This window comes from Palaemon carinicauda, chromosome 40, assembly GCF_036898095.1.
Source record: "Palaemon carinicauda isolate YSFRI2023 chromosome 40, ASM3689809v2, whole genome shotgun sequence".
Lineage (NCBI taxonomy): Eukaryota > Metazoa > Arthropoda > Malacostraca > Decapoda > Palaemonidae > Palaemon > Palaemon carinicauda.
Genome location: NC_090764.1, coordinates 23,538,279 through 23,550,145, shown reverse-complemented (window position 1 = coordinate 23,550,145; position 11,867 = coordinate 23,538,279).

Genomic DNA, 11,867 nt, shown 5'->3' with positions numbered 1-11,867 from the left:
GTCTTAAAAACTTCAAAAATGCTTTTAACACTCCTTATCTCCCTCTCACTCATTATAAATTTGCAAAATCATTTATTTGTGAATGAGTCATTTCTTTCTATACTTCTTCATATTCAACCTGATATAAAACATTTTTATAAGTTCTGTAAAACAATAATTAGTTGTACCGTTACTCGACGAACTAGCCTATCCTCGAATATGGACGGAGGAGGGGGTGGAAGTGAAGTTGCCAATTTCGCCTGACAATATATCATACAGTAATTCATTCTAGCAAAATCAAATCTCTTGCCTATTAAAAATGGAGTCATGCCACTGAATGGGACTAACTTGGGTTTTGAATACAATACTTAACATTTCAATAATAAATATGGACTTAGCTGAATAAAGATGTTTAGTATTACTGATTATTCTTCGTACAATCCCTATATGAATTTCGGTATACATTCCAAATTTCTACTTCTATCCCACCTTGGCCTATATTGTTTACTGAATAAGCCTAATGATGCCTCACACTGCATTGCACACACTGAAGAAGTTGAAAAGTCAGTCATCAAATTAATATTATACTGTTATTGTAATCATTAGAAATAATTGCTAAAGCATCAGAGTATCGTCTAGTATCAGTATCGGTCTAAAAAAAAAAAAATATCGGTATTGGTCTAGAAAAAAGTTGGGCGCCAAAATAAAGTATGTTAAGAACAGTGACAACATTAAGTTGCATCATTTACATATAAACCTCAAAATCAACAAGAGGAAGAGGAAAAAGATAGAATAGTGTGTGAGTGTACCCTAAAGAAAGAGAACTCTAATCAAAGATAGTGAAAGGTCATGGTACGCTACAGAGGCTGTGGCACTACCTAAGACTAGAGAACAATGATTTGAGTTTAGAATGTCCTCCTAGAAGAGGTGCTTACCATGGCTATAGAGTTTCTTCTATTATTATATCATTATTACTACTAGCTAAGCTACAACCCTAGTTGGAAAAGAAAGATGCTATAAGCCCAAGGGTGCCAACAGTGAAAAATAGCCCCGCAAGGAAAGGATAGGAAAATAACTAAAAGCTATGAGAAATAACAAACAATTAAAATAAAATCTTTCAAACAGTAACAAGATTAAAACATTTATTTCTTATATAAACAATAAAAAAACTTGTGTCACCCTATTCTACATAAAAACATTAGCTGTAAGTTTGAACTTTTGACGTTCCACCGATTCACCTACCCGATTGGGAAGATCATTCCACAACTTGGTCACAGCTGGAATAAAACTTCTATAATACTGTGTAGTATTGGGCCTCACAATGAAGAAGGCCTGACTACTAGAATTAATGGCATGCCTGGTATTACGAAGAGGATGGAACTGTCCAGGAAGATCTGAATGTAAAGGATGATCAGAATTATGAAAAATCTTATGCAACATAAATAATGAACTACTGTAATTGAACAACTGCGCCAGAGATTAATCAGGAATATGAAATTTAATAAACCATCAAGTTCCTGCCTATCAAATCAAGATGAGAATCAGCATCTGAAGACCACGCAGGAGAACAATACTTGAAACAACTTTCTCAATAAGCCAATTTTTTTGTGCAATTGAAGAAGACGCAGACCCGATGTGTTTCTAAAAAGTAAATTTGCTGCCGAGAATCAAACCTAAAATTTTAAGCCATACAGAGTTAGAGAAACATTTTTAATGCCGAGATCCGGATGTCGAGGAGCCACTGTCCTTGACCTACTTACAATCATACTTTAAAGTTTTGTTAGGATACAACTCCATGCCCCATGCACTAATTTTAGCTAGATCTCTATTAAGGGATTCAGTAACCCCAGATCTACATTCAGGAGATGGAATTGAAGCAAAGAGCATAGCATCATCTACATATGCAACAAACTTGTTTTCTAGGCCAAACCACATGTCAAGTCTATATAGTATGAAAAATAATGGGTCAAGAACACTACCCTGAGGAATGCCAGATATCACATTCCTATACTCACTATGGTGCCCATCAACAACAACTCTTTGCGATCTATTACAGTACTTAAAAATTCAATTATGATAAAAGACGACCAACCCACTCCCAACAGTTTGAAAACAAGGTCCTCTTGATTAACACTGTCAAAGGCAGCACCAAAATCAAGCCCAATCATACGAACTTCCTGATCAAAATCATAGGATTTCTGTAAAACATTGGAGAAAGATTAAAATCACTGAACAATTACATTGCAGTAGTTAACCCCTTGCGCAAAGAATTGTTTGGCAATCTAAAAGTTGTCAGGTGTATGAGGACAGAGGAGAATGTGGAAAGAATAGGCGAGAATATTCAAAGAAAATATTAGCTGTAACCAGAGAGGGGGCCAACGTAGTAATGTCTGGCCAGTCAGAAGACCCAATAACTCTCGAGCAGTAGTATTGTGGGGAAGGAGCCTGAAAGGTGGGTTCCCGCCAACAGGTTCTCCTCTCTCAGTCACTGGAGGTCTGTTACAACCTCCTAGGGCACTGACAGCAGGGTTGCAGGGTGGTCTAATGTCTGCAAAAGAGCCACTGCACCGAGAGAAGATGCATTCTCCCAAAGGGGAAGAGTTTCTCCGAGGAGAGATGGCCTAAAAGCTTCTGCTAAAAGTGTGCAGATGGAAACGCTTGGCTTGAACCGAGTCTATATTCATGCCTAGGTATTAAATGGATTGTTGAGGAAGGAGGCTAAACTTCTCCACATTCAGTTGGTAATAGATTGGCCAGGGCACCAGCCACCCGTTGAGATAATACCGCTAGAGTGTTATGGGGTCTTTTGACTGGCCAGACAGTACTACATTCGATCCTTCTCTCTGGTTAAGATTCATTTTCCCTTTGCCTACACACACATCGAATAGTCAGGCCTTTTCTTTACATATTCTCCTCTGTCCTCATACATCTGACAACACTGAGATTACCCAGACAATTACTCTTTACCGAAGGGGTTGCTGCACTGTAACTCTTCAGTGGTAGAAGAGAGACTAGCTATGATAAGCAGCACTTCAAGGAGAAGGACACTTCAAAATCAAACCATTGTTCTCTAGTCTTTGGTAGAGTCGTAGCCTCTGTACCATGGTCTTCCACTGTCTTGGGTTACAGTTCCCATGCTTGATGGTACACTCGGGCACACTATTCTATCTTATTTCTCTTCCTCTTGTTTTGTTAAAGTTCTCATAGTTTACTTAGAAGATATTTATATTAATGTTGTCACCCTTCTTAGATTATTTTAATTTTCCTTGTTTCCTTTCCTCACTGGGCTTATAGCGTCCTGCTTTTCCCACTAAGGTTGTAGCTTAGCAAGTAATAATAATAACTCATTGCAAAAATCTAGGAGTAGATCCCTGTGCTTCAAAAGGGGAGCTCGGGACTCCGTCAGGAGCTAATCGTTCAACTCCTGCCACCCGAGCTAAAAGTTTTGTAGGCATTCCCTTACTGGTGGTAAACTGAGACATGCCCTCTCTAGCAGGAGCTTCTGCAACTGCACCCTCTACATCCAAAGGGATGTCCTCTCTGACGAGAGGTGGGTCTAGTGGCTTGCCTTCCAGCTTATTAGGAATCTGTTGGAGGCAGAAGTCTTCCTTGTTGAGGCCCTGGCTTAAAAGGAGAGTATTTTAGATGCTGCCGAGGGGTAGGCGACCTTTGTGTCACTACTCTCCTCATCATAGGGGCTTATTCCAACCTCTCTACCTTCTCTTAAGTTGTAGCTACATCCGAGAGAGGGAACAGAGGAGAACTCGCCAAGCCAAGAGTTACTCGGGGCTAACGTGTCCCTGGGCGACAGCTGTCTATTGCACTTGGCCAAGACTGCATCCAGCATCTTTAGGATACAGTCACCCCACAGGAAGAAAATGGTGTAATAAGAATACTATGGCTTCGCCCCTGATCACCATAATTCCTCAAATTGCTCGAGAGCTTGTTCCTCTATCAAGTTTTGTGACCGTATAGCAGGATACTGCTCCAGACTGGTGGTCAAGCCAGGAGCAGGCTTGGATAGGCAACATAGCTCTTACCTCCATGTTTGCCATTTCAGGACCTGAGAAAATGGAGGGAAGGGTGGATAACTTATCAACTGGAACAGATGGTACCAGGTTAACAACCGTGGGCTCTGAAAGGCGCGTGTTCATAAAATCTTCTCTGGCGTGAAAAGGCCAAGGGCGGTAACTTTGAGGACCGACTGGCCTTAAGGCAATTTTCACATGCCAAGACTTGCGTATTGAGTAAATCTAGCATGTCCTTAGTCTGGTTAGTGCGCGTCACATCGAACCCGTGTCTAGGACTTAGTGATTGTGGGGAAATCGAATCAATCGCGTATCATCAATTAACAGTTTGCGCGTAATGAGGCTCATCCACTGCATCTACGCAACGAATGATGCTTATAACTATAATCATTTCAGAAGCCTCCGATCCAGGTATCGTGACCTCAAGCAGGACTACATCAGCTGAGCTAGTGCTCGCATCAATGTTGTTCAGAGAGTCATTAATAGTGATATCATTGTCAAGGGGTTGTTCCACTTTTCAGATAACTGGTTTTTCTTTTTTCACAGTTATTGCTTGTTAATTGATTTTTCATTGAACGTCCTTCTTTTCTCGTGTCATTTATATTGCAACAGGAACAGGAGGTGGAGAGGGAACAGGAGGAATCCAGCTCGCTCCTGTAATAAGAGTATTCGCCTCTAGCAGCAAAGTATGAGGCAGAAATATTTAAATACCTTTCTGAACTCTATCGTGTATCGTCAAGGTGAGAAGGAATTCCCTATAGGTTGCCATCTGAACTGCCATGAGAGATTCAAGAAAAGAGACTTCATCTCCATTATATGGAGGTGTAACTCGTGCGAAGGGGAAAATGCTTCCTGTCCCTTATCCATTCTCTGTACCTGAAAAGAACAGTCTGAAAAAAGGCTGTTCCCTAGAACTCATGACATGTAAATCATTATAAACATTAGGTCAGGAACTAGTGCATGACTGTTTATGTAAATTAACGAGTTTGCTATTAGCGGTGATCCGTATGTTTGCAATTACTGTACAGTAATTCATGGTTTTGGGATTGCGAGTCCTAGCTGGATGTTTATAAAACTCCAGGGGAACTATAAAATAATGGGATGTCAATCTACCACAACCCCTAGGATGTGTGGATTGTAAACTAGCTTGAGAGGTTTTAGCAAGTTCAAGTCATGCAATAACATTGTTGTTTTGAAGAGGAAGAGGAATACTCTCACACGTCAAAATGGTAGAGCGTTTAATGACATCATTACGTATGGGAGTGACCACTCATTTAGACTTTTTGCCCTGACCAACCCACAGAGGAGTTATTTTATGCATAGGGATGGAGGTGAGTTGAGTGAAGTTATCAGACGTAGGAACACCAGCACGTACAGGTTAGTCGAGCTGAACGTTTGGCCGGGCTGAATTGTTAAAAAGACAAATTTCAGGTAATTAAAGATTTTCTCACACTACTGCTGTACTTTGCACTAGTAGGCTTAGATGGAGACTAAGAAAATTGTTTAGATCAGCTTGGCATTGCGAAGTCTTGGGGTGTGGACACAGCCAAAGTGGTCCAACCACCCTTGTAATAAAGGGATGACATGTCCTGCATTGTGTCCTGAGAACTCTTTAGAGGAGATCAATACCAAGGACCCCTGGGTGTAGGAGGCAAGTCTTGGGGTGTGGACACAGCTGAAGAGGTCCGACCACCCTCGTAATAAAGAGACGACATGCCTTGTATTGCATCCTGGGAACTCTTTAGAGGACCCGTGGGTGTACAAGGCAAGCCTTGCTTGTGGGATAGAGGTGGAGACTGGTAATAATGGTCTTTCAACAAGGCTGCTTCAGTAAGAGGGAAAGTGATTCGACTCCAAGGTTCCACAATCAGGAGTGCGGACAGACTTTCAAAGCTTGGATTGGAGATATTTCAACGAGCGGAAAGATCTTCTCTGTACAGTATATCAGACACGCAAGATTCTCCACTCAACACAATAGTCTGAGGTGAGAGAGATCTGGGCATAACAAGGTAATCAGGGACTGAGGGTACAGAGTTTGGATCTGGTTCTGGGAGCGCGGCAGCTGTAGCCAAAGGATTCCCTACAAGTACTGGCTCAAAGCTCATACTGTACATTATCAACACACTGAAATAACATCAACAAAATTATCATGGCTGTCGTTATCCATGACTGGAGCCTCAGTGGATTCCTGACACGAAGGACCTGGTTGCAGGATCATTTTCTTCGCGGAAATTAACTTTCATTTCTTGCCACTGCTAGCAGAGGACGAAGAAGAACAATCTCGCTTAGATGGTTTCTTGCAGTAAGAACGATATCTCTCCCACTGGGAGGACGGTCACTTCCTACAGTATTGCATGGTGATTCCACTGGACACCTCTTGCTACAGCAAGAGGAACAAAGGGGGCAGATAAACTTCTAGCCGACTCGTGAAGGTTACGCAGGGACGTCCATCACGGTCAAGGAATGAACATATATTATTCGGCTTGCTACACGTAATGCACTCACTTGTGACTCGCAAATAAAGATAGAAATGCAATCGACAGTAAATAATACACACACACAGCACAAACACTTAACACTATAAGGGTACACGAGGGATAGTGCGAATGTCTAATCGTAGAGAGTAAGTAAGGATACGTCCTCCTAACTTCACAACCAGGAGGGTAGTGACGAGTATCATGAGCAAGCGCTATGTGCCGTATGCATTATGATTACTTAGCAACTAAAGAATGATGCAATCAAACCCATTTCCTTTGATTGTCTGGTCATAAAGAAAACAAGACTAGGACTAACCCATAGAAATGACTAGGAAGTTTGTAAATATGAACTGTATAGCTATCAAATAAACAATAAAGAAAAGCTGCTTATGTAAAATCTCACCTTTAACATAACTTCTGTTCAATTAAACCAATGCTACAAACATTCACTCTCACTCTCACTCTCTCACTCACATATCTAATAAAAAAAAATGATTTTTCTAAAAGGGAAAAAAATATATTCAACTTCATCCAAAAAACAAAGATGCTACAAACAGAAATTTTACCCTAACTGCATAAATTTGATCGAGTATAGTTATTTCAAAACAACCCAACAAAGTTATAGGGCTAAGATTAAACGTGTAACAAATTTGTATGTTTCTTGATAAAATTATCAACAAAAAGGTTTATGAAAATAATTTTCTAGGAAGGATTGCCCTTTGATAGATGTACAAGAGTTTTGTCTGAGGGCAATTAGCTGGACTCTGGTGGAATAATCAGGATGATACATTTGAAGGCAAGATAGGAGCATAGATTTTTTTGAAGATGGACTGTATTTTGTTGCAGTCAGAACTTTTCCCAAGTGCAAACTTCATCAAAGTTGATAGTAGTGGTTACCCTCCTGACGCCATGTAAAAACGAAGCCCATAAACTGGAATAAACTTGAACTATTAATCCTTTAAATAAGACTAACAATCAGATTCCCTTGTGTTGGAATGAACCAGACTTGAAAGTGTCTAAGATTCAATGTTCATTAAGTAAAAGGGCTCTTGTGTAATAGGAAAAGGTGTTCCACTAAACTGATTGGGTACGAAAGCTTTCATATCAATATTTAAATCAAATTGCATAGAAACCTACCTTTTGATTCCTTGTCAATACATCTGCCCAATATGAAATAGCATAACCTTGATGTATGACCCTTACTTTTATATCCTATTTTAGCTTGATCAAGAGAGAGAATTTTTAAAAATTTAATTCCCATGACCCCTACCAACATTTTAAATAAGGATTGTGTGGAAAGTAAAAGAAAAGACTAAGGTAAATAATTAGGGGAAGGAAGTATTGGTAATAGTGAAGAAAGTAAAGGTATTAAGCACATTAAAAATGAACAGTAAGGTGAGAGAGGAAAGATAAGAGAGGATGTGAAGAAAGAAAAGAAAAATGGCCAGAACAAGAGTGAGGACAATCATGAGTAAAATTGGTAAAGACAATAACATTAGTGTAAATTCAGTTTTATTGTATTCGACTGAGAAAGAAGGAAACAAATAGCAATTTAGTAGTGGAGAAGACTGTGTGATTGAACCAAGTACAAGTACACAAGACAGTTAAACTATATGAGAGGTACTTCTGATCAATAGTTTAATGAACATGATAGCAAGGATGTTCGAGACTTTTTCCAAGAGTATTAGAGGCTGAGTGATGTCGGGCTAAGTATGGTGACAGCAAGAGTTTGCGCTCAAGAATTGGGAGCGTGTTTGACAGGACATTTAACTATATATGTGGTGATGGCCAGTAAAGGGGATGTAAAGAGAATAGAATAATTTAACATGCAAAACTTATAAAAGGAAGTGTTAGGTATAGGCATAGACGAGTTTGAAGAGACTTGAATGAATGCTGGTGACTTTATACCTTTGCATGTATGCCATTTAGAAACTTTAGTTTTGAAGAAGCATCGGGCTGAAGGGCTAAATGAGTTGGATAGGTGTATGAAAAATAAAATAGTGCAAGAACTGGAATGCATAAATAATAAAAAAGAGTGCAAGAATTAGAATGGATGGAAGTGCCAGAATTTATAAGTTTTAGAAAGTCCGTTTTAGAACAAAAGTGCCAGAATAAGGCCGTTTTTAGATGGACAGATGGATAATGAGGATATCTGATATCGTAGTAGATGCGATTATCAGGGCGAGTAATGTAGGAATACACATAACACTAAATAAGAGTTTATAATAGGAAATCAGCTTTAGAGAGATAAGAGTGCTAGGGCTCAGTAAGGAAGGGTAGTTGTAGCCGTGAGAAGTGTTATAGGTGTGGGAAAGCAGATCATAAGAATGAGTGTAGATGCTCATTAGGTAAAATTTTGGGTGTGGAAATGGCATCTTATTAGTGAGTGTAGGAAAGAGGAAGAGGTTACGCGTTATTGGTGTGGATATCGTGATAATCGTACACGTGTGATTTGCGACTATTGTGGTATGGATGGGCATCAATCAAGGATGTGCAAAGAGCAACGTGCCTAGTGTACTGAAAGTTATGTAGATGGGCATGTAGGAGGAAGGAATTGAACAAGCCAAGATGTTTGAGTGAGAAACATGTGTAAGAGGCTTCAGCTGGATGAATTCTCCTGTGTGTGAAGTGTATGTGATGCATTTTCCTGAGGGGTTATTGCATGGAGGTCAGTGTAGTTTTAGGTCAGAGGATTTAAATCTAAATATGACAAATATAAGAGAGAAATATGAGAATGGTAAGTATTAGGAATGTTTTTCTTGTAAATGTAAAAAATAGATTGGTTCAACTGGATGAACTACTTACAGAAATAAGAGATTTGGGGACAGGATGATAACAGGGTAGATGAGATAATGAAAGACAATATATTATATGATAGAAGTATGGATGGAAATATTAATAATATAATGCATGATAGAAGTATGGATAGAAATATTAATAATACAAGAATGATGGTGGAGGAAGCAAACAAAAGAGCATATAAAGGCTCAGTTACTCTAAGCAAAGTTTTGTTACCAATTGTGAATGGGTATTAACGAAAATCATGCGAATGTCTATGGAGAAATTGATATGAAAAGATTTTTGACAAAGTATTGTTCGGAAAACAGCACAAAAATCAAGCAACAAATTTGTCACACTTTTTCTCAAAGTCATACTAATAAAATATGGCAAAATGGTTCATTAGAAATACATGATGGCTGCTAAATTAGCCGGACAAACTTGATGTTTGGCTTAGAAGTATTTGTAGTTGTCTGCATTGCATGATCTAGACAGATTCCCATGTTTTCCAGGCTATTACAGTAAAGTAGAATTTAATGTTTATAAACACAGACATTTTCCCCTAGTATTTATGGTTCATAAATTACAGGGTGGTTTTAAAAGAGGTAGGGGATGTATTGATCAGATTTTCACAATTGGGCAGATGTGAGAAATATTTAGCAGAAGATAAGGGGGTGTATGTTGCATTTTGGGACCTGGAGAAAGCTTATGATAGAGTTGATAGGGAAGCAATGAGGAATGTGATGAGGTTATATAGAAAATTGGTGGAAGGTTGTTGCTAGCAGTATAGAGTTTATACATAGGCAGTAAAGCATGTGTTAGGATAGGAAATGAAGTGAGTCTGTGGTTTCCAGCAAGAGTGGGGCCGAAACAAGTATGTGTGATGGCTGCCAAGGTTGTTCAATTTGTTTGTTGATGGAGTTGTGAGAGTGATGTGGCTGCAGACCTGGAGGAGGAGCTGGGTCGATGAGTGAGAGTTTGGGAGGGTGTGTGAGAGAAGAAAGCAGGGTGTGTGAGAGAAGAAAGCAGAGACAATGCAGCAAGAGTAAGGTTATGAGATGTAGAAAAGAGAGGGAGGTGCTAGGTTGTATTTGATGTTGAACAGAATTACTTGAGAAAGTAGATCAGTTTAAGTACTTTGGTCTGTTGTTGCCGCAAACGGTGGAGTGGAAGCAGATGTACGTTAAGAGTGAATGAAGGAGGTTAAGTGTTGGGGGCAGTGAAGGGAGTGGTAAAGAATAGGTTTAGAATGAATGTAAAGAGTTCTGTATGAGAAAGTGATTGTACCAACTGTGATGTATTGATCAGAGTTGTGTGGAATGAAAGTGATTGAGAGACAGAAATTTGAGATGAAGTGTATGAGGAGTATGACTGGTTATCTCGATTAGATAGGGTTAGGAACAAAGTAGCGAGAATGAGAATGGGTGCAAGAAATAAATTAGCAGCTAAAGTGGATATGAATGTGTTGAGGTAAACTTATGGCCTGTTAAAACAGTTATACTCATAAAAAATGTCTGATATGGCGTTGACACAAGTATGAAATTTGACACTTGCTTTAATAAAACACTTTTCTTTCACCAAACTCTTAGGATCTGATAGTGAGAAAAAAAGAAAAAGTACACGCTACAACCCTAGTTAGAAAAGCAGGATGTTGTAACCCCAGGGGCCCAAGCAGGGAAAATAGCCCAGTGAGGAAAGGAAACTAGGAAAAATTAAATATTTTAAGAACAGAAAACATCAGTAAAAGAAATATTTCCTATGTAAACTATAAAAACTTTGACAAAAAAGGAAGAGAAATTAAATAGAATAGCGTGCCCGAGTGTACCCTCAAGCAAGAGAACTCTAACCCAAGACAGTGGAAGACCATGGTACAGAGGCTATGGCACTACCCAAGACTAGAGCACAATGGTTTGATTTTGGAGTGTCCTTCTGCTAGAAGAGCTGCTTACAATAGCTAAAGAGTCTCTTCTACACTTAGGCCTACCAAGAGGAAAGTAGTAACAATTAGTGCAGTAGTTAACCCCTTTGGTGAAGAAGAATTGTTTGATAATCTCAGTGTAGTCAGGTGTAGGAGGAGAGAGGAGAATCAGTAAAGAATATACCAGACTATTCGGTGCATGAGTAGGCAAAGGGGAAGTGAACCGTAACCAGAGAGAAGGATCCAATATAGTACTGTCTGGCCAGTCAAAGGCCCGCATAACTCTCTAGCAGTAGTATATCAATGGGTGGCTGGTGCCCTGGCCAACCTACTACCTACAATACTAAACTTAAAACTGCCTTAAGACAGTGAAAGTGGGAAGGATAATGGATCCATGGTTAAACAAATTCTCATTTGTATTCTGCTGATATTACCGATGATGATTAAGAAACTATGTTGGTAACAACCGTGGAAGACTATACAAAATTATTTACAGCTAAAAAACCACTTTGGCTTTAAAGATAATTTGCTCTAATTAAAAGAATGATATAAGAGTTATTCCATACTGGGCTTTGAATTTGAATTATTCAATGCTATGTAAACAACCCTTGAGATATATGCTTCAACTGTAGCACTTGCAGCAGACTTCACCAAAATGGTTGCTAAGATTTGCGAGTCTCAACTCAA